This window comes from Macaca fascicularis, chromosome 3 (assembly GCF_037993035.2).
Source record: "Macaca fascicularis isolate 582-1 chromosome 3, T2T-MFA8v1.1".
Classification (NCBI taxonomy): domain Eukaryota; kingdom Metazoa; phylum Chordata; class Mammalia; order Primates; family Cercopithecidae; genus Macaca; species Macaca fascicularis.
The window spans coordinates 107,630,445-107,654,820 of NC_088377.1; the positions used below are offsets into that span (position 1 = coordinate 107,630,445).

At 38.8% G+C, this 24,376-nt stretch overlaps 1 long non-coding RNA gene across 3 annotated transcripts in view; it reads left to right on the top strand.

The window, feature by feature from the left end:
• Positions 1–24,376, top strand: part of LOC102140092 (uncharacterized) — a 245,669-nt gene that overhangs the window by 160,745 nt on the left and 60,548 nt on the right. For 2 of the 3 annotated variants that reach the window (XR_010585736.2, XR_010585735.2), the window contains one exon: positions 9,124–9,195. The exons of the other annotated variant lie outside the window; for it this stretch is intronic. This is a non-coding gene — a long non-coding RNA (uncharacterized lncRNA). The remainder of the gene's footprint in view (positions 1–9,123; positions 9,196–24,376) is intronic. 3 annotated transcript variants of the gene reach the window in all.

Below are 24,376 nucleotides of genomic sequence, written 5' to 3' on the forward strand. Positions count from 1 at the left end.
TAAAAAGATATCCTGGGTCCATGGATTAGAAGAAACAGTGTTTGTTAAAGTATCTATACTACTCAAAGCAATCTTCAGATTCAATGCAATTCCTACAAACATTACAGTGACATATTTTACAGAAAAAGAAAAATTTTTTTAAAATTTGTATGGCACCACAAGACCCTGAATAGCCAAAAGAATCCTGAGAAATAAAAACAAAGTAGAGGAATCACACTATCTGATTTCAAATTTTCTTATAAAACTATAGTAATCAAAACAGTATGGTACTGGCATAAAAACAGTCACAAACCAGTGGAACAAAATAGAGAGCCCAGAAATAAACTCAAGCAAATATGGTCAACTAATCTTGTACAGAGTGTCCAAGAAGACACAATGCGGGGAAGCATAGTCTCTTTTATAAGTGGTATTGGGAAAATGGAATATCCATATGCAAAAGAATGAAATTGGACCCTTTTATCTTATGAAGAAACAAACTAAATGGACTAAACACATAAGACCTGAAACCAAAATTCTAGAAGAAAACATAGGGGAAAAACACCTTGATATTGGTCTTCATAATGATTTAGTAAATATAACACTAAAAACATGTCAACAAAAGCAAAAATAAACAAGGGGAGCTACATCAAACCAAAAATATTTTGTGCCACAAAAGGAACAACAAAATTAAAAGGCAACCTGTGGGATGGAAGAAAATATTTGCAAACTATATATTTAATGAAAGGTTAATGACCAAAATATATAAGGAAGTCATATAACCTCAACCTCAATAGCAGAAAACAAAACAAAACAAAACAAAACACAATTTAAAAATGGGCAAAAGACCTGAATGTCTGTTTTTTCAAAGACAACATACAAATGACAAACAGGTACATGGAAAAGTGCTCAACATCACAAATCATCAGGGAAATGCAAATCAAAAGCACAATGAGATATCACTTCATGCCTGTTAGGACTATTTTCAAAAAGTAAAAGATAATAAGTGTTGGTGAGGATTTGGAGAAAAGGGAACTCCTGTACACTGTTGGTGAGATTATAAATTTGTACAGCCATTATGGAAAGCAGTTTGGAGGTTTCTCAAAAAATTATGACCCATCCATCGCTTTTCTCAATATGTACCCAAAGGAAATAAAATCAGTATTTCAAAGAGATATCTGCACTCCCATGTTCACTGAAACATCATTCACCATAGGCAAGATATGGAAACATCATAAGTGTCCTTTAACAGATAAATTGATAAAGAAAATGTGATTTATATATTTATTATATTTATATGTATTTGCAATGAAATATTATTCAATGTTTAAAAAAAGAAGGAAATCTTATCATTTGTGACAACATGGATGAACCTGGAGGACATTATGCTAAGTGAAATAAGCTAGACACGGAAAGATATGTACTGAATCATCTCACTTACGTGTAGAATCTAAGCAAGTTGAACTCAGAAACTGAGAGTAAAACGGTGGTTGCCGGTAGTTGGGTGGAGGGGGAGAATGGGGGATTTTGGTCAAAGGGTAGAAACTTTCAGTTATAAAATGAATAAGTTCTGGAGATGTACTGTACAGCATGGTGACTATAGTTAACAATATGGTATTGTATGTTTGAAATCTGCTAAGAGTAGATCTTAAGCGTTCTTATTACCAAAACCAAAAAGCAGCAATAGCAACAAGAAAACCAGGTAACTATGTGAGGTGGTAGCTGTGTTTATTAGTGTGACTGTGGTAATCACTTCATAATGTTTATATAACAAAATGTCATGTTTACAACTTAAATTTATAAAATCTTTATTTGTCAACTGTACCTCAGTAAAGCTGGAGGGGGAAAAAGTGAGACCTAAATAAAAGTTAGGGGGAAGGCATTTTAGGTAGGGGGACTGGCTCAAGCAGAAGAACCAAGGCAGGAGATAGTATGGCACATTTACAAGCAGGCAATCTATAGCTGGCGTAGTGGGGATACTCAAGTGAGCAATGGAAGATGAATTTGTAGGAATGAAAATATTAGACTAAGAATTTTGAACTATTTTCTCTAGACAACAAGAAGCTATAGAAGACTTTAAAGGGATGGAAACTGTGGCATTTAAGGAAAATTAATCTTTCAGTAGTATAACATGTAAATACATAAGCTATGGGAAACTTTGGGAGAATAGATAATGTATCTGTCTTATCCATCATTGTCTCCAAAGCACTTAATTCAGTGCCTGGCATGAGGTTCAAGTCAAAGGAGATAATTCGTGAAACAATAAATGAAAGAAGTATTGGCAAAGTTCAGTAAGAAGGCTGTTGCACAAAACACCCAGTGTTATGAGTTGAGGCTAGGGTAGTAAAGGAAAGGAATGGCTACATGTGGGAGACTTCACATGGGAGAATCTATTGTGTATAGTGACTAATCACATATCCAGGGAGAGGGAGAAAGTGAGGTCCAGCATGACGTGAGTTCTTGAGAGAGAAAGGTACAGAAGAGGAGTTGTTTGGATAAAATGATAATGAATTTGGCATTATTAATACATTTATTCATTCACTCGTTTATTTATTTTATTCAGTCAAATGACAGCATTTTAGGCAGAGGGAAAACATAAATAAGGAAAGTAAAGCAGGAAAGAGCTTAATTACTTCAAGGCATTGAAAATATGACAGTGAAGTGGAGCTTGGTGTACAAGGAGGAGAGTGTTGCCACATGAGATTATAGAATATGTAGGTGCTGAGCTGTAGGGAGTGGGAAACAGAGGCCTAGAACTCTGGTGAGACATTAGATTGGGAGATACTTTATTACCAGTGGAGATTCTAGACAATTTCTCAATGGCCTTCGGAGATTGCTTGGCTCTATGGGAAACCTGGTGCAATGCTTTTCAGATACCTATGTTAAAAGTTAATTTAGCATGTTGTTCCAGGACAATGAAGCAGAGACTGCTGTATGAGTGGCAGTTTGATAATCCCTCACTATAGTGACTTGATCATAGGCCTTAAACACCATAATTTTTTTTTTTTTTGAGATGGAGTCTTGCTCTGTCACCCAGGCTGGAATGCAGTGGTGCGATCTGGCTCACTGCAAGCTCTGCCTCCCGGGTTCACGCTATTTCCCTGCCTCAGCCTCCCGAGTAGCTGGGACTACAGGCGCCCGCCACCATGCCCAGCTAATATATATGTATATATGTGTGTGTGTGTATATGTATATATAAAAATATATATGTGTATATATATAAATATATGTGTGTGTGTGTGTATATATATATTTTTTGTATTTTTAGTAGAGATGGGGTTTTGCCATGTTAGCCAGGATGGTCTCAATCTCCTGACCTCGTGATCTGCCCGACTCGGCCTCCCAAAGTGCTGGGATTACAGGCCTGAGCCACCGTGCCCAGCCCAAACACCATAATTTTATATTTATGTATCAAAATATTAAAACCAACCATCTTTTATACATAGGGGAGGCCATATGGTATTGTGGTTATAAACTCTAAAGTCAGACTGCCTGAGTTTAAATCCTTGCCCTGCACTTCCTACCTGTGTGATCTTGGGAAAGTTTCTTAACCTCTCTGTGCCTCATACTCTTCATTTTGAAAATGGTGGTAATAGTAGTGCCTCCTTAATAGGTTTATATGGAGTATTGGATGAAATGGTTTATATCAAGTGTTAAGAACAGTGTCTGGTATATAAAAATGTTTAATAAATCTTAGTACTGTTATCATTAGTGAAACCACTAACAAAATATAAGTTAGAGTATTTTTAAAATTAAAAAATAAAATAAATAAACCAATTTAAAAATGGGCAAGTGACCTGAATAAGCATTTCTCAAAAGAAGGTATACAAATGGCCAACAGATATAAGAAAAAATGCTCAACATTGCTAATCATTAGGGAAATGCAAATTAAATCCACAATGAAATACTGTTTAATACCTGTCAGAATGGCTATTATCAAAAAGATGAAAGATAAGTCTTGGCAAGGATGTGGAGAAAAGGGAATCCTTGTAAACTGTTGATAGAAATGTAAATTAGTCCAACCATTATAGAAAACTGTATGGAGGTTCCTCAAAAAAAAAAAAATAGAATTACCATATAATTCAGCAATTTCATTTCTGGGCATTTACCCAAGAGATTTGAAATTACCTTGTACTCCCATGTTCACGGCAGCACCATATGCAATCGTCAAGTTATGAATCAACTATGTGTCCATCAACAGACAAATGGATAAAGAAAATATGGAACTGAATACTACTCAACCTTTAAAAACTGGGTGCAGTGGCTCACGTCTGTAATCCCAACAGTTTGAGAGGTAAAGGTGGGAGGATCTCTTGAGGCCAGGAGTTTGAGACCAGCCTGGGCAACATAGCAAGGCGCCATCTCTACAAAATTTTTCTCTAAAAATTAGACATGGTGGGGCACACATGTAGTCCCAGCTACTTGGGAGACTGAGGTGGGAGGCCCCCTTGAGCCCAGGAGTTTGAGGCTGCAGTGAGCTGTGATTGCATCGCTCCAGCCTAGGTGACAGAGCTAGACCCTATTTCAAGAAACAAAAAACAGGCAGGGAGTGTTTAATTCAGCACTTCAGGAGACTGAGGCAGGCTGGTCACTTGAGGCCAGGATATTGAGATCAGCCTGGCCAACATGGCAAAACCCCGTCTGTACTAAAAATAGAAAAATTAGCCTGGCATGGTGGCACACACCTGTAATTCCAGCACTTTGGGAGGTCAAGGTGGGCAGATCACTTGAGGCCAGGAGTTTGAGACTAGCCTGGCCAACATGGTGAAACCCTGTCTCTACTAAAAATACAAAAATTAGCCTGGCGTGCCATTGCTTGGACTCAGGAGACGGAGGTTGCAGTGACCATGCCACTGCACTCGAGCCTGGGTGACACAGTGAGACTCTATCTCAAAAAAAACAAACAAAAACAAAAACATGCAGTTCTGTCATTTGCAGCAACATAGATGGAATTGGAAAACGTGCTGAGTAAAATGAACCAGGCACAGAAAGACAATTACCTCATGTTCTCACATATATGTGGATTCTGAAACACTCGAATTCATAGAGCAAAGGGTAGAGTGGTGGTTACTGAGGCTGAGCAGGGGCAGGAAATGGAGACATGATAGTCAAAGGGCATGAAGTCTCCATTAGACAGGAGGAATGAGTGTTTTTTCATTGAGCTTTATTGCACAGTGTGGTGAATATATTTAATAATAGTGTACTGCATATTTCAGAATGGCTAAAGGAATACATTTCAAATGCTCTGACCACAAAAAATGATAAAAATATTTGATATGAATCAAAGTATTTGAGGTAATGAATATGTTAATTAGCTTGATTTAATTATTTCCTATTGTATTCATAAATCATAGCATCACTTTGTACTCCATAAATATAGTTATAAATTATTAATTTACAATAAAATTTAAAAAACAAACTTAAAAAGGAAACCAATACAGATATTCATGCAACAAAGGTCATAGGTATGAAGAGACTTTGTTAAACTAAGTATCTGGCAGGTTTGTCTCCACGTTGGTTGTACCAGTTTACAGTCCCACCAACAGTGCACATAAGTTCCAACAATTCTGCTAACACTTTCCATTACACAGCTTTCTAATTTCCTACTAGTCTAACAGGTACAAATCAAAATATCACCATTTCTTTAATTTTCCATTTTACTGATTATCTTTTACTTTGAGTATTTAATGGTATACTTGATAGTTTTTTTGGTTTTCTGTTTTGGAAATTGTCCATTTATAGCCTTTGCTGATTTTCCTGTTGGGACTGCTTTCTTTTTTTGACCTTCAGGAATTCCATATGTATTCCAGTTGCCTTCTGCCGTCTCTCATTGGTTTTAGACATTACAAATATCTTTCTAGATTTTTTTAATTTTTTTTTTTTTTTTTTGAGACGTAGTCTTGCTTCGTCGCCCAGGCTGGAGTGCAGTGGCGCGATCTCGGCTCACTGCAACCTCTGCTTCCTGGGTTCAAGTGATTCTCCTGCCTTGGTCTCCCGAGTAGCTGGGACTACAGGCATGCCACCACGCCCAGCTAATTTTTGTGTTTTTTGTAGAGACGGGGTTTCACCATATTGGTCAGGATGGTCTCAAACTCCTGACCTCCAGTGACCATCCACCTTGGCCTCCCAAAGTGCTGGGATTACAGGAGTGAGCCACTGTGCGTGGCCTTCTTTCTCTATTTTTCAGCTGTCCTTTAATCTTGTTGATAGTGTCCCTAATAGAAAAGAAGTCCTTAATTTATTTCTTTGATTGCCCTCATCCATGTCAAATTATACTAACACCTTTTACTATCTGTTGGAATTTACTAAATGATATGACAATGTCATGTTAGATACCTTGTTCTTCTTTCACTTACCCTTCAGCTGTTGTACATTATTTTTTTCTGAACCCAGTAAACTGTGCAATCTTGGGTTTAGTAAAAGTCAGGAAATGGCAGGCCTTATTCAATAACAGAAAACACTGCAACTAATAAGGAACATTTGGTACTCCAGCACATTTCCTTGCATTCAGGCTGCTCACATGTGGATTTGATGTCCTGTGGTTGGGCCAGAAGATACAGCACCCTCCCCTCAAGGGCCCCTTAGGGTACCTGCTGAGACACATCCGGGCAAGCGGCAAACAGCTCTTTGGCCATCAGTGCAAGTGACAGCAAGTGTGAATCAGAACAAGCAACAGCTGGAAAGGAGCTCAGGGATCATCCAGTTCGACCCCCATTTTACAGATGCAGGAAGTGGGGCCAAGGGAAATAAATGAGCTTGTCCAAGTCACACAGCTGTCAGTGAATTGCTAGGACTAGAACCCAAATCTCTTGACTCCCAATTAGCGTGGTTTCAGTTTTTCTGCCTTCCCCAAGAGGAGGCCAGAAATCATTTTTTGAAGGTCTCTCAATCAGATCTTGGACTTAATCCAGGAGGTCAGCAGCCTCCAGAATTTGGACCCATTTAACCTCTCCAACCTTATCTTTGGCCATTCTGAGTTAGTCCCTGCCTCATTCCTCTAAAGCTCCATGCTCTACTCTTACCTTTAAGCCTTTACATATGCTGTGGTCATGCATGATCATGCCAGGCGTCCCCTTCCTTCTTCTCCCTGCTAATCTCACCCTTCAAGTGCTCATCCTTGGAGGTGTAGTACTACCTCTTTCATGCCACTATCAGCTAGCATTATTCTCTCCTTCTTTAGGTTTTCATAGCATCTGCGGTCTACGCGAATGCAATTTAGGCTTGATTATATGCTACCTTTGTTTTCTGGAATATTTCTGTTGTACGACTGAGCGAATCACTTAATGTCTCTGTGCCTCACTCAATGTATTCACTAATAAAAAAGGAAGAGTTCATAAATCATTTCTAAAGATGCTTCTCTATAACAATCTATGTCTCCATAAGATTTTAAACTCCTCAAGGAAAGGGACTCTTTCTTCTATTTCTGTTGAAATTCCCTTAGTCTACTTGTTCTCAATGGGGACAAATTTACTCCTTAGGGACATTTAACAATGTTTGGAGATATTCTTGGTTGTCACAGCTGGGGAGGGAGGTGCTTCTGAAATCTAGTGAACAGAGGCCAGGGATAATGCTAAACATTCTACAACGCACAAGATGGCCCCCTACAAAAAGGGGGTTTTCCTGCTCAAAGTGTCTATAATGGCAAACTTGAGAGATTCTGCCTTAGTCTCTAGGCCAACACCATGAACATATAATAGACACTGAACAAATAATTTTGTCTTTCAGTCAAAGAGAATTATCCTCATAGAAGGGATGCTGTTGGATACGGAGCTGTCAGGGGAATGAAGAAAAGCAAGTGAGCACTCATGAAAAACAAAAGCTAAGTCAGAGAAGAGAATCTAATTTTCCTTAGTCAAGAGGGAGAGTAGGGAGTATTGTAAAGAAGAAAATGTTGGATGGATGAAAGCTGAGAGCTGAGAAGTTATTTACTTTGTAGGAGGTGTTGACTTAAATGGCTCATCTTTTAGATATCTCTAGGGGAATATCTCGTGATTGTGGTAAACAGTGGTAATAACATTGGAATACATGAAGGAAAGTTCTGGGAATGATAATTTATGTTGTCAAGAAGACCTGTGTTTAGAAGATCCTTATTCTTACCTCCCTTTGAAATAAAGTCTGGGTGATGAAAAGTGTCTTTAATTTACAAATGAGGCAAGGAAATTGGTTGGAAGAGCTCTGAACACTGACCCCTCCAAAAGACTCTTTTTCCAGTTCCCTACTCAGGATTTTTGGGGATGGGGATGATGGATGACTAATTGCTTTCAGTGACTACTCCCAGCCTCTGCCTTGGCTGTGCTTCCAATGTTCTTCCTCATCATGTCATGTCTGTCTTTCTCCTTAAGTTACAACATGCAAGAAAACCAATTAATTATTTCTTTGTCCCCCATCCCCTCTCCTCTTCATCATTTAATAAATATAATAAGAAATATCCTAGGCATAAAAAATAGCTCCTGAAAACGTTGGGATTGGAGGGAAAATCCACGACCTAGAAATTCTCTTAAGATGGATATCATTATTCTCAACCTCTCAGAACACTTGGCAGGAGATTCCATTATTAGTTCTCCTTGCTACCAGAGGTATTTGGCAAGGTTTTTGTTTAGATTTCTTTTGGGGAAGACATGCTTAAATTAAACATTGAAATTCATGAGAATATTTCAGTTCCTTGTAAACTTTTCTAATCACACTTCAAGCGAGGTATTATTTGTGGCTTCTCAATGAGGAAAAGTTCTCCCGAGGGGGACTTCCAACAGTTCATTTCAGCAGATCTCTGAGTCGATGGTCAAATGCAGTGCATCATATAACAGGCTGAAATAGGTATACAAGCATTACTCAAAACAGTTTTTAATGGCTTGGATTCTTCTCTGTTGCACAGGATTATAGATTGGATCATAGAAAAATGAGTTATTCTCAGTCAGTGATATCTGGATTCCTTTTTCAGTTTTTCCAGTAACAGAAAAGTAAAAGAATTGAACCACCTCTTTTTTGTATTTTCTTTTTTTTTTTTTTCACTTTCCTGTAAAGGTTTTTTGGGAAAATATTCTGGGGCAAGGACTGAGTGACTGTGGTATAACCAGTGTACAGCTCTATGTATAACAGAAATGTGATGAATAAGGGGGGCTCATTTGCTGCCACTGTATTTTTTGGCAGATGAATGCATGACATCTCTTGGTAAAATGGCCCAGAAGAAACACAGGAAGGAGTTATGAAAAGATAACACCCGTAAGTGTGACTACACATTTTGTGGTCCAGTCATCATTTCTGTAAGTCTGGAATTTTGTTTTTGCATGCTTCTTTAAGGTTGCCTTTTCCTTAAAACACCATCCTGTTTCCTTAAAAACACCAAATAACATGGCTCAGGCCTATAATCCCAGCACTTTGGGAGGCCGAGACGGGCGGATCACAAGGTCAGGAGATCGAGACCATCCTGGCTAACATGGTGAAACCCCGTCTCTACTAAAAAATACAAAAAACTAGCCGGGCGAGGTGGTGGGCGCCTGTAGTCCCAGCTACTCGGGAGGCTGAGGCAGGAGAATGGCCTAAACCCGGGAGGCGGAGTTTGCAGTGAGCTGAGATCCGGCCACTGTACTTCAGCCCGGGCTGAAGACTCCGTCTCAAAAACAAAAAACAAAAAACAAAAAACACCAAATAACAATCTACAAGGAACTGAATGTAAGAAACTTGAATTACTACTATAAACTCTCTCTATTTGTGGGCTTCTGCTTGGGTTTTTTTTCTTCTTCCCCCTTTTGTGATCACTTTAAAATACAACCCTAAAAGAGTTAGGGCAGCTCTTTGTTTGGTCTCTGGTTTTGCTTTCATAGGTCTTTTATGTCTGTGTGGCTGGGTGCAACTGAGGCTGGTTTTACAAGAAGCTACCAATAAACCTCAGAATGGGAAAGGATGAGTAAACTCTTACTCTGAAGGCAGAGTTTGTATGACAGATGAAAGGGAGATCCCTTTTACACTTTATGAGAATGCATTATTTAGCGAGGCTCTATTTGATAGTTCTCCTGATTCTTTATGTGGGAAGGTATTGCTCAGCCACTAGCTACTTCTTATACTCATTAGGAAAATGGGTTTGCTCAGTCATTGAGTTTTGAGCATTTCACTTTAATTCTGTTATTTTCTTGAATATAGAGGGTAAAACCTTCTGCAAATAACTTGAAGAAGCATGTGGTAGGCAGAATTCTAAGAGGGCCCCAAGATTCTGGACCCTCCTCCATGTACACGTCTCCTGTATAATGGATATGATGCAGGACCGTGAGTGTAATAGAGTTTACTCCTGTGATTAGGTCATGTTATATGGCACAGTTTACTTAAGAAAGGGGGATGATCTGGTGGCCTGACTGAATAACATAAGCCCTTTAAAACCAGAGAGTTTTCTCCAGCTGGTGGTTGACAAGGAAGGCAGAAATTTGACACAGAGAATTTGACATATTTTTATTGGCCTAAGAATAGAAAGGGCCACGTGGTAAGGAATGTAGATAACCTCTAAAGGCTGAAAGTGGTTCCCAGCTGGCAGAGTTCAGTCCTACAACTGTAAGGAAATGAATTCTGCCAACAGCCAGAGAGCATGGAAAAGGACCTCAAACCCTAGAGGAGAATGCAGCCCCACCTTGATTTCAGTCAGGGAAGACCCTGAGAAGGGAATTCAGCTACACTATATCCAGACTTCTGAGCTATGAAAATTACGAGATAGTAAATTTGTGTTTTAAGTCACTAAGTTTGTGGTAATTTGTGACACAGCGATGGAAAACCAATATGAAGCAGGAGAAAGGTTTTGGGAGAAGAAAGCTATGTAAAAACAACATTCTCATGTTTGGTTCTAAAACAGAGTCACTGTGATGGCCAATTTTGTGTGTCAACTTGGCTAGGCTGTGATGCCCAGTCATTTGGTCAAACCCTAGTCTAGATATTGCTGTGAAGGTGTTTTGTAGATGTCGTCAACATCTACAATGAATTCACTTTAAGCAGGGGTGATTACCCTCCATAATGTGGGTGGGCTTCACCAATCAGTGCTGGTTTTAAGAGCCAAAACTGAAGTTTCCCAGAGAAGAAGGAATTCTGAGAGACTGTAACATCAAAATCCTGCTTGAGTTACCAGCATGCCAGCCTGCCCTGTGGATTTTGGACGTGCCAGCCCCCATAATCCTGTGAGCCAATTCCTTAAAACAAATGCCTTCATGGACAGTGTGTTGGTCCAGTTTTTGTGGAGAACCTGGACTGATACAGTTATAAACTCAGTCGCCCTTGGGGACTACACACATAGATGAGGTGTGTTGGCAGTTGATTTGACACAGTAAGGAATAGCACTTGACACTCAGCTACAACATGATGCCCTCTCAAAGGCAGCAGCTCATACACTGGGCCACAAATTGCAACCAGCCAGGAATACACGCCAGGCACTGCCAGGTCTTTTGATTTTTTAAAGTTTTTAAAGCCAGAAATCCAGAATTTTACACAAAATTGCCCAAATTCTAAATGTAGGCTATTTATTCAAAAAACATATATATTTTTAAAGCGTCATGTGTACCACAAGGAAACAATCAGACATGTTCAGAATATGAGCTGTCTTATAAGACACACTGCCCTGGTCTTTTCAATAAGTCAAAGTCATTAAAATACAAGAACAACAAAAGCAGACCAGGGCGGGGAGACTGTTGTAGATTAGAAAGATTAAAAGAAACTAAGTTGTGAAGTGTTGAAGTGTGATAATGTCTGTAATTTATTTCAGAATTCCTTTCTCTCCCTTACTCTTTCTCTCTCCACAAAAACACACACAGTAAAATGTTACCAATGATTGAATCTAGATACCAGGTACATATATGTTTATTGTACTATTTCTTATATTTTTTGTATGTTTGAAGCATTTTATAAGTAATTTTTTAAACCACTTAGCAGAGTAGACCACACATATATGCCAGAGGATTCCAGTTTACAATCATTAGCAAGCTTTACCACGTTCTGTGTGGTGAAACAAGGGAATTTCAGGAAGAACCAGTCAAGCAGAACAGGAGGCTTGACTGGTAGCACCCTGTGCACTTGGTCTGGGGAGCAGCATCTGTGGACTCCACACAGAACTGAGCCTGGGAGGCCAGGATTGGGTCACCTAGAGGCCTGTGTGACTTCAGCCGCAGAGGGGATGAACACATGATGGCAGGAGCAGCAGAGATCTGTTGCCCTTGATTCCTGCACTCTGGGGCAGCCTGACTCAGAGACAGTATGCAGGTGAATGAGCGCCTCCTTCCTTACTCAAAGCCTCAGGCACCTGCCATTCTGTTCTCCCCTAATAGCCCTGGGTCCTGTCTGAGCCAGGGGTGATAGTATTTGACCTCACTGAGTGTTAAATGACTGCCAGAAAGAAGAGCTCAGTTCTCTACCAGCCTGCCCCATGGATCCCCAGCAGGCCACCTCACCAGGCAATAGGACGCAGACTAATTGAATTTGCCTCCCACTCAGACAACTGTTCAGGCCCATTTTGAAATCATGCATTACATATTTCTAGAGATGTTTGTAAGTGCAGCAAATACATTTAAATGTTTTGTGATTGGCTAGTTAAGAAAGAGAAAAAAAATTAAAAATGAGTATAGGGACCAGGATCTCCACCAAGCTCTTTACTGGAGTTGGTCTTCACCTGGAAACCTTCATTGCAGAGGCACTGGTATCCGACAGTGACCTTCATCCCCTTACCTTGGGTCTTTTCTACTGCAAATGTGGTCTCTTGTACCCATCAGTTCTTCTCCAACTCTTTTCCTTCCACACTTACTTCCTCTAGGCTGCTAGCCCTGTGCATTTACCTGTCCAGAATATTGTTCCACAAAGCTCTTCACATAGAGAGATGTGAGACCCATATGGAGGTCTCTTGTTCAAATGAGTGCAAATGTATGCATTTCACAGATGGCTTGGGCTACACTAATATATTAGTATCCTATTGCCACTGTAACAAATTAGTACAAATATAGCAGCATTAACAAAACAGATGTATTGTCTTATGGTTCTGGAGGTGAAAAGTCCAAAATCAGTTTCACTGGGCTAAAGTCAAGGTGTTGGCAGGGCTGTATTCCCTCTGGAGGCTCCAGGGGAGAATCCATTTCCTCGCTTTCTGGCTTTTAGAGACCACTTGTATTCCTTGGCTCAAAGCCTTTCCCTCCATTTTCTAAGCTAATAATGTAACACCTTCAAATCTCTCTGTGACTCTCTGCTTCTAGCATCACATCTCTCACTTGGACTCTTTTGCCTCCCTCTTAGAAGGACCCTTCCAATTACATTTGGCCTGCCTAGATAATACAGATAATATTATAATTTATTATCAATTGTAATCTCACCATCTCAAGATCCTCAATCACATCTGCACAGTCCCTTCTGCCACATTAAGTAATATATTCATAAGTTCCAGCAAGTAGGGACTGAACATCTTTGGGGGCTGTTATTCTGCCCATCACAACTAATGTTTAGACTAAATAATAACTGTAGAATACGGGTTTTTATTATTTTGCTTGAAATCTATTTTTAAATGGCGATAAGTCCAGCTGATTTTTAAAGCTATAGCCTAAACAATCATTTTCACTCAGCCATACCATCTTCCTGTCATAGTTGCTTGGTAACTTTAAATGTCTTTTGCTTTTGCTTGTTTTAACAGAACTGTTCTTTCCAGTTTCTAAGCTATAACCCTCTCCTCTGCTGCCCCTATTATAAACGGACCTGTTTTCCTGTATTTTTCTTTTTTACAAATTTTGGGGACAAAATTCATTAAGAATTTAACTACTTGGATGAAATAAGAGTGAGAATTTTAAAAAATAGTTATACGCTGCATAATGATGTTTTGGTCAACGATAGGCTGCATATATGACAGTAGCCCCAAAAGTTTGTAATACCATATTTTTACTGTACCTTTTCTATGTTGTGATACATAAATACTTACCATGGTGTTATAATTGCCTATAGTATTCAGTACAGTCACATGCTGAATGGGTTCGTAGCTTAGGAGCAATAGGCTATACCATATAACCTAGGTGTGTAGTAGGCTATATACCCTTTAGGTTTGTGTAAGCACACTCTATGATGTTTGCACAATGACAAAATCATCTAACAATGCATTTCCCAGAATGTATCCCCATTGTTGTTAAGTGATGCATAACTGTATAATCATTGGTGAAAGACCACTGCTTAATAAAATCTATCAAAGTATGTATATTTGCCAATTGTTTTGATGTAGCCATTTTTTTATCATGAGTAAAATAATATAGGAACTTAAATTTTTTCAGTATAACAAAGGATGCAGTAATATCCTTACAAAGATGAAAGCTAACTTGATACTTTAACATTTTTCAAATAAATTAGAATTTTATAATTTTCAGCCCAACCTGTAACTCTAGATCAGTTTCAACAAAGTTAAGTGACACATCCATCTTTTTTTAAAAAAATGTATTTTGTAGAGGTGGGGTTCTATTATGTTGCCCAGGCTGATCTCAAACTCCTGGGCTCAAGTGATCCTCCTGCCTCGGCCTCCCAAAGTGCTGGGATTATAGGCGTGAGCCACTGCACCTGGCCATCCATTTTTTAACTCCATAAAGAAATGATCTCTATAAGATAAAATATAAATACCTATTTTAATAAGTAAAAGGGATTATTTGAAGTGAGACAGATCCTTTTATAGAGTATCTTACCTATTTTTAGAAGTGAGATGCAAGGTCTTCCATTTACTGTAAATAGTGATGTCCATATGAAAAGCCTGGCTATTTGTATCTGGGGGAGAGAAGGGAAATTCCTACAAGAGTTGCTTTTCCAAAATTGAGTAGTGACATAAAATTATCTTCAGTTTGTAAATTACTGTTGATTATGTTTTTAGTTCAAATATCTCTTTTTCCTTGTCGTAAATCACTTTGGTGTTTTCCTTGGAATTTGAAGTAATCTAAGCTGAAGTGTTATCGGAACATTTGGCAGGAATTCAGGAAATGGCCCTTGAGCATTTTGGTATGTGTAAATCCAAGAGGACTACGGTGAGATAGAGTATTTGGGGCATGTGGGCAGAATAGTTTTGTGATTTTTCAGCTGTCTTAAAACAGTGTCTGGAATCTTTGCAGACATTTAAATGTGTCAATTTTAAGTAGATATAATCTTCATATGGCTTGCCTTCTTTTTTGTCACTTTCACCCCTACAAATACACGCATACTTCATAGACTGTCATCTGAACACAGCAAGGAATGAATGAGATGCTGCTTTATTTCTTCCAGAGTAGATTGCCAAAGATCATATCATTGGTCTGGCATTTAGGATGGAAAGAGAGTTGTTCCTTAAGAAAATTATGATGAGACCTTAGTCAGTGCACATTTGAGAAAGTATCTACACATCTCAGAGAAGCTATTTTTCCAATTATGTTATTTTGCTAACTCATTATTATGTAGACTCAGGGAAGATATGACAAAATAAGGAGGCAGGTGTAACCTCTGCAGAACGGGAATTCAGTCCCTTCCCTTTGTCCTGGATCTGAAGCAGTGGTAAAAAACAGTAAGAGCCCATTTAACTAATTGCCAGTACTATTTTTCACTTTCTCATTCATTCAGCTATTCAGATTGGAGAATGGAAGTATAAGAGGTCTTTTAAACTATTTGGAAAGAAAAAAGATCTTTATATTCAGGCTCTATCTAGATGAATAAATGATTTGCAAAAAGTTGACAACAAAACTCCAGAAGAATGAGTATTTTCATCATTGCGAAATAGGAAAGGCCTTTCTAAGCATAGTGTAAAACCAAGAAATCCTAAAAGACCAACATATTTGACCACATGAAAATGTAAAATATTTACATGACAGAATATACTCTGAACAAAGTTAAAGAACAAGTGAGAAAGATGGGGAAAAATTTGAAACATACATAGCAGATGAAAGGCTTATACAGAAAAAAATAAGGAAAAAGAAAAACTCAATTAAAGAAGAAACGCTAATTAGCAATAAACCTGCTAATATCAATAATACAAATTAGGCTGGGTGCCGTGGCTCATGCCTGTAATCCCAGCACTGTGGGAGCCCGAGGCTGGTGGATTACTTGAGGTCAGGAGTTTGAGACCAGCCTGATCAACGTGGTGAAACCCGTCTCTACAAAAATACGAAAATTACCTGGGTTTGGTGGCGTGCGTCTGTAATCCCAGCTTCTTGGGAGGCTGAGGCAGGAGAATCACTTGAACCCAGGAGACCGAGGTTGCAGTGAGCTGAGATGGCACAGTGGCACTCCAGCCTCTGCGACAGAGTAAGACTCCATCTCAAAAATAAAAAAAAAATTAAAATACCCACTCTATATGAATATAGATATGCATATATACAGATATACTATTTGGTAAATTAGATTTGACAAAACTAAATAATCTGATAATGTTGAATGTCTGGTGCTAGTGAGAATAGGAGACAACGTAAAACCTAATTGAAGAGAGTATAACTTGTTATAACCTTTTCGGAGTGTGATTTCTTAGTGCCTATAAAAGTAATAATGTGCTTTTCTTCTACCCAGCAATTCTGCTTCTACCAATAGATGAGAATTTGACAAGGATGCTGCAGAGGAATTCTCACATCAGGCAAGGAGTCCAACCTGCTCATGTTTATTGTCCTGCACTGCTGAAAATCTCTATGGCTAGTATGGAGAGTAACGTCTCTTTTCTGGTTGTAAGGCAGATCCCTTCTCCTGTAATACTTAGTTTGGGTTCTATACAACTGAAGTGAATTTTTAGTGACAAGCCCATCAACAGTGAACTTGCTCAGAGGCTCACTATCTACCTTAGTCCTCAGTTGTCAGGATCCCATGTGGATATGAAATAGGATGCAACTTGCCGTGGAAAAATCATGTCTCCAGTATGCTAGGATTGAGGCAGCACCTCTCTGCCTCTGCTGACAGGGGAGAGACTGAAGGAAGCTTAGCAATTCCCAGGGAAGTGATGTTATCTTGTCTGTGTGGTTTGGTTCATGCCAAGATGTCTTTGGATAACTTTATAAATAGCAGGTTATACTGAATACTAAATGCAGTGCGAGCTAGGAGAGGAAAGTACCTGCCTTTAGGTCTACCTTTATTCTTTAATAAACAAGGTAATTTACCTTGGGGCTTTGTGTTACTCTCTTATGGATTAGAATTTTTTGACCAGGTACAGTGGCTCACACCTGTAATAGTACTTTGGAAGGCTGAGGTGGGAGGATTGTGTGAGGCCAGAAGTTCAAGACCAGCCTGGACAACATAATGAGAAACCATCTCTACAAAAAAATTTTAAAAAATAAAAATTAGCTGAGCGTGATGGCTTGTGCCTGTAGTCCCAGCTACTTGGGAGCCTGTAGTGGAAAGATCACTTGAGCCTGGGAAGTCAAGGATGCAACGAGCCGTGATTACATCATTGCATTCCAGCCTGGGCAAAAGAGTGAGACCCTGACTCAAAAAAAAAAAAAAAAAAAAAAAAAAAAGGAAGTTTTTAATATCCTCTGTTTACTTATGAGAATAGTTTGTTTTGTGTTATATCAAGAAGAAGCCAAAATGTAGCTAAGAGTTTTCGAGAAACTTAATAACCATAATCAATCTCTCTCTCTTTTGCCTTACTTGCTCACTCTCACTCACTCTCTCACAAGTCCAGGTACAGTTGGTAGTTTAAACCAAAGTAATTTACCGTAACTACACAATCAGAAGCTTCCTTCCTGGAATTTATATTTATTTCTGAGTATTAACCTAAGGGAGATGCAAACAGCCATTACCTCTACCACTCATAGACATACGTAGTCTCTTAGCCCCCCTGATCCAGATCTTTTGGATGATTTCAGAGGGTCAAATGTTACAGGCGAGGAAAGGGGTGGGAGGTGTACTCAGATCACACTGTTAACCCCATGGGCAGGGTCTGGAATCCTGTTAGTGCAAAGAAGTGTAGAAGCATTTCTGTAACATAGTTGAATAATTAAAACAATGAACCAATACCAAATAATATTTCAAAATGAGAGAAAGTAATTTTAGATGAGTTGTCTTCTCCATTTGAATTTAATTGGCTCTACTAACTTTTTAACCCAGTTCAAATTCTGCCCATTCTTCCTGGTTTGAGTCTATCTTTGCTTATCCCTTCTCGCCAGCCCCAATCAGTGTGCCTCCTGGATTTTCTGTATTAAGTTACATCATCCTTTTGGACAAAAATAAATCTCATACTACTATTATAGCACTCTCTCTTCTACCACAGAGGCGTTATCATTCTGTTTGGACCAGTGATTCCTCCTGTGTTTCTGTAGCTTCTTTCCAGGGCCTCTGCTAAACCATGAGACACCTTTTTGAGAATGAAATAAAACAGGTTCCCCTCAAGGACTGTGCAGCCCCAAGCTGGGGACCTAAAACAAACAGTACTTTATATTTCATTTACCATTCACCTCTTCAGCCAGGTGCCTTGTGCAGTTAACAACCTTTGTAATGGCATGTGGTCTCCCTGCCCCTTCCTACTTCTGCTCTAGAGTATAAGAGAAATGGTTAGGAAGAAGGATGCTGGAAGGAATAATTTATGAAAGTCAAATGCAATATCAGGCCAACTCTGGCCACAGCAGTGACACTGACTGTTTATGCACTCACCCCTCTGTTTATGGATTTCTGTAGAATATTAAAATGAGATTCATTTGCTCTCAGAGTTTTGGCAAGTACCCCAAATTTGAGAACCAAATATGCTAGTATTCCAAAGGGAGGTATTGAACCATCTAGGCAGGATATGCTTGGAGACAGTGACATCTGTGTTGCTGGCATTAGTCCATTGGCCAGATCCAGGTGACATAATAGAGAGGATCAGAGATACCAGGTTGGAGAGCATCTTTGGAGAGAGTTGTCAGTGTGTGGGGGCACTGGGGAGGGAGGGGAGGGAATGCATCTGCCATTTCAAACCAACTAAGGAGAGTTGGAAGATAAACTCTCAGAGAAGTTGACATGTGTCCCCTGGAGTATGAAGGAAAACATGAGGAGTCTGAAGAGGGGAAACTGTCTCTAGTTTGCTGCTCTGGAGTCATGGAATAGAGAGTTTCAAAGGTCATAAGTTGTACTTTCAGGGTTTGGTGAGGCAAAGCTGTTTCCCCTCAGTCAGATGAGAACCCCATGGAAGGGACTAGATTGGGTCATTTTGTGAGAGACACCAAGAGGACCTTGAGAAAAGGTGACCTCAACAGATGGAGATGAACTGTCAGAAACCATGGGGCTGGAGTCCAGCTGATCTCTTTGGGAGATTCTTATCCATTGTAAGTCTTTGAAGAATCTATAAAAATGCTTCAGAAGAGAGAAAATTAGTATTTAAATTCTGCATCCTGAAAGGGCATGTATGCTGAATTATAACACACTAACTGAATAAGGCCTTTCTCTTACCTTTCTTACCTACTGGATTCCAACCATGGAATTCCAAACAAAACAAAACAAAACAAAAACCAGCAGGTCAGACTGACCATGGATGAGGTGAAGCAAGTAGGAAAAGAGAAGCAACTTCTGCTACCCTTCCCTCACTGGTGATTTCCTGGTGTGGCAAAGGCCAGAGCTAGAGGAGGGGAGAAACTTAAAATTAAATTTTGGAGCATTGATAATACACAGGGTGCTAAATATGAATAATGAATTTTTTTGTTATTGTTACCTGAGAGTAACTGAGAGTAATTGAAAAAGCCATGAGATGTTCTAGAACTTTTGTCCAGGAGCAGGAAAGTACAGAGAGAGGTAGTTCTGTGGCATGGTGGTGGGAAAGAACATTGGCTTTCTGTTTCTACCTTTTCAAGTTTCAGTTTATTCACTGAGTCAGTGCTGTATTAAACACACAGGGTCCTGCTTGCAGAGAAGCATGTATATGTTCTGGATCTGGCCCCTCTCACCTTCTCAAGGGTGGCAATCCTGAAGTTGTCTCCTTCCTCTTGTGCACCACTGACTTCTCCTTCACTACTGGATCTTTCCTACTAGCATATAATATAAAAATGACTTAGCATCATCTCGCTCAAAAAAAGTGGTCCCATCCTCCCTTTAGCTATTGCGCAGTTCCCTGTTTCCTTTCACTGAAAAATTTCTGGAGGGAGCCATCCAACCTCAGGGTCTATGTTTCCTCATCATTCATTCTCATCCTAAGCCCACTCCAATGGGCTTTCATCTCTGCCACACCCCTGAATGAGCATTTATCAGTAACAGCAGTTCTCTACCCACATCTTTGATTTCTCAGCTGCACACAGTAGGAATGGTTGGTACCCTCTTCTTGAGACATGTTCTTCTCTAGGCTTCTGTGCTGCACATTTATCTGGACTCCTTCAACTCTACTGGCCATTTCTCATCTGCTAGCTCTTCCTCCTTCATCAGACCCCATCCTTGGCCTCTTCTCTTCTTGGTCAACATTCTCTTTTAGGCACTTTTACCCGGTCCAGGGACTTCATTGGACAGTGCAGATGTAAAATATTTCCATCCATGCAGAAAGTTTGATTGTTCAGTGCTGGTGTAAAAAAAGAAGACAAAATGCCCTATTAAGTAAAGCATACTTGAATCAGAATCAATAAAAATAAAGCAAAATCAGGGACATCTGTATGTGTGTGTGTATACGTGTGTACATTTGTGTATGTGTGTGTGTATATGTGTATGTCTGTGTGTACATAAGTGTGTGCATGTGTCTATGTGTACATGTGTATGTGTGTGCATATGTCTGTGTGTACATGTGTGTGTGTGTTCATTAAGGAAAACACTTCCTTTGCCTGTGACAGAAAAATCAGCCCAAATTCTCATAAAAGAAAAGAATGTATTGGCTGATAGATGCTGAAAAGTTGAAAGATCCAGGGGAGCTTCAGGAGCAACTTAAATGAGGGCTTAGCCAATGTCCCCAGGATCCTTCTCTCTGCTCCCCATCCTCTGAGCAGCTCCACTTTTAGCTCTATTGACTCCTCATATATAAAATATGTAAATATGTTTATATATATAAATATATACATATATACACACATATATACATATATACACACATATATACATATATAAAGAAATTTATTATAAAGAATTGGCTCCCATGATTATGGAGGCTGACAAATGTCAAGATCTGCAGAGTGAGTCAGAAATCTAAAGACCCAGGAGAGCTGGTGGTGCAAGTCCAAAGTCCAAGTCTGAAGGCCACAGAACTGATGGTGTAATTCCAGTCCAAAGGACCCAGGAAGAGCCACTGTTTCAGTTTGAAGGTACTCACACAGGAGGAATTCCATCATACTTGGGAGAGCGTCAACCATTTTGTTCTAATCAGGACTTCAGCTGAAGGGTGAGGCCCACCCACATGAGGGGGACAATCTGCTTTACTCAGCCTACTGATTCAAATGACAATCTCATCCAAAAACATTGTCACTGAAACACTTAGAATAATGTTTGACCATCCTGTGGCCCAGTCAAATTGATACATAAAATTAACCATCATGGTTTCACTGGACCTCATTGGTCCATGGTGCTTTTTGACCTCTAAAGCCCAAATATAGGGTCATCTATATATGGGTTGTGAAAAGAGGTAAAATAGTCCCTATACAGGAGAATTTGAGGACTATTGCCCAAGAAGATAAGTGGAAGCTGGGGCAATAAACAAGTGTCTACTACAAGCTGCAGATTTGAAAGTTAAAGTGAGGATGGAACAAAAAAACCTCGAGTGACTGCTATAAACTAGGCACTGTCCTAAGCACTTTATATTACCACTGAGCTGATAGACTTATTGAAAAAGTTTGCTTGTAGCCTTTTCTTCCCTGTAGATTTACAATGTAGAAATTCACATCCCTTATCCCCAACCCACAATAAGAAAAACTAGGATTATGTTTCTAAAGGTGTAAACTCTCTTGCCCCCTTGGGGAGTAAACTCTTTTTAAAATGTAGTGTTTCTGGTCAAGAAAGCAAATTTGCTGGGAGGTTGTAGGCCACTTTGGAGACAACTCTAAGAACACTTGTCTTCTTTTTTTACCCCCTTTTAGACTAAATTCCTGCTTTACCTAGCCAAAGATTTAAAAACACAGTAAAGTGAAGAGGAAGAGTTTGTGTAAGACTGATATTATTTATTTCTTAAATATGTGTAAAGATTCACCATTGAAGCCCTTGTGAAAAGAGTTTTAATTTCTTTCAATTCCTTTAATAGATATAAACTATTCAACTTCATAGACATAGAACAATTCAATATATAGATTCAATTTCTTTAATAGATACAGAACTGTTGAGATTTTCTATTTCTTCTTGTGTCCATTTTGGAGTTTATTTTTAAACAATATTTTATCTGTTTTATCTCAATTTTTAAAATTAAGTGACACATGATTGTTTATATTTATTAAATGTCTGTAGTCATAATTTTCCTTTATTCCTGATATTGGTAATTTGTGTTTTCTCTCCCTCTTTTTCTTGATCAGCATTAATAAGGACTTATCAATTGTATTACTATTTTCAAAGAACTAACTTTTGGCTGTTTGCTTTCCCTATAATATGTTTTTTAGCCTATTAATTCTGCTCATTAATATTTTCTTTCTTGTATTTTCCTTGGATTAAATTTGTCTGAATAAGGCTTATTGATTTTCAGTCTTTCTTTTTTTTCTCATCTCAAATATTCATTTGCATTTGGAACTGTAAATTTCCTTTTTGGCATCACTGTTTAATAAATCACTTTTATTGTCATTTTGCTCGTATTTTCTAATTGTATTTGGTTTTTTAATCCTTGAGCTATTTAGAAGTATATTGCATGATTTCCAAATATTTGGGGGATTTTCTAATTATCTTTCTCTGATTTATTTATATTTTAATTCTATTGTAGTCGGAGAACATATTACATATAATTTGAATCCTTTGAAAAAAAAAATTAAGACTTCCTCTTAGGCTAACATACAGTGTGTTTGGGTATGTCTGCTATTAGTACAATGACATCAGCTCTCTTTTGGTTAGTGTCAAGATGATATATCATTTACCATCTTTTCATTCTCACCCTTTCTGTATCTCTATGTGTATAGTAATTATTGTCTGTAGCATATAGTCAAGTTTTAAAAATTTAATCTAACAATCTTTAAAAGAATTTTATTGTTTGGCTCATTCATATGGAATGGAATTACTGATATAGTTGGGTTTAAGTCCACTATCTTGCTATTTATTTTATTTCAGTTCATCTGTTCTTTGCTTATTTATTCTTCTTTTCTAGTCTTCCTTTGAATTAATCAAGCATATTTTATTATTTCATTTCTCTACTTACCATATGGTTAGTAATAAATTGTGTTATTATTTTATGATTTCTCTGGAGACCATAATATGCATTCTTTTTGTTTTTTTAACATGGTATGTCCTCTTTACTTCTGTTTATAAGCCCGGGCATTGTGCCTTATGCCTATAATCCCAGCACATTGGGAGACCAAGGCTGGCAGATCACCTGAGGTCAGGAGTTCGAGACCAGCCGGGTCAACATGGTGAAACCCTGTCTCTACTAAAAACACAAAAATTAGCCAGGCGTGGTGGCCAGCACCTATAATCCCAAGTACCTGGGGAGGCTGAGGCAGGAGGATCACTTGAGCCAGGGATGTAGAGGATGCAGTGAGCTGAGACTGCACCATTGCACTCCAGCCTGGGCAACAAGAGTGAAACTCTGTCTTTATTTTAAAATGAAATTTAGGCATGTATTGGAGTGTGGCAGTGTCTGTGCGCTTTATCTAGAAGGATACACCATTCATTAGTAGTTTGTAACTCTGAAAAGGAAGCTGACATGACCCTTGCATGCTTGAGAGGATCTGTTACAATGTAATCTGAGAGTCTCGGTTGTCCCATATATGATGTCCACTGTTCAATTTTGTAAATCAATGAGTTTTCCTGTAATCCCAGCATTTTGGGAGGCTGAGGCAGGAGGACCCCTTGAATCCAGGAGTTCGAGATAAGCCTCTTCAATGTTTTTATTACTGAATCTCTGGGGTGTCGATTTTTCTGGCCAGAAACTTCTGTGGACATGGTGCCTTTGCCCAAATTCTTGTTCTGCATCCGGGAAGAATGAGGTACACAGACAACTCTCTGCATATCTCTGAAGGTCTCAGCAAAGAGGGTAGTTCCACTCTACTGGTGCATCCTCTCTGCAGCTCTAGGCTGAGAGGGTACTCCTCTCTGCAGCTGGCCATCATATCCCGACGTCTCTCGGCCCTCTCTGTTCTCTGTCCATCGTCTCAATATGGATTCTTGACAATACTTTTCCTCCAGCCTTTGTGCTATTGTCACATATTTTGTTTATATGTTATAATTTCAACAAGACATTATTCTTGTTACATGAAACAATCAATAATATTTTATTTTTACCCACATATTTACACTTTCTGATGCTCTTTATTTCTTCTTTAAGTTTTATGCCTTTATATGATCACTTTAAATTTTTTCTTTAATTAATTTTGTAGTGAAGATCTGTTGGTTAAAAATTCATTTTCAT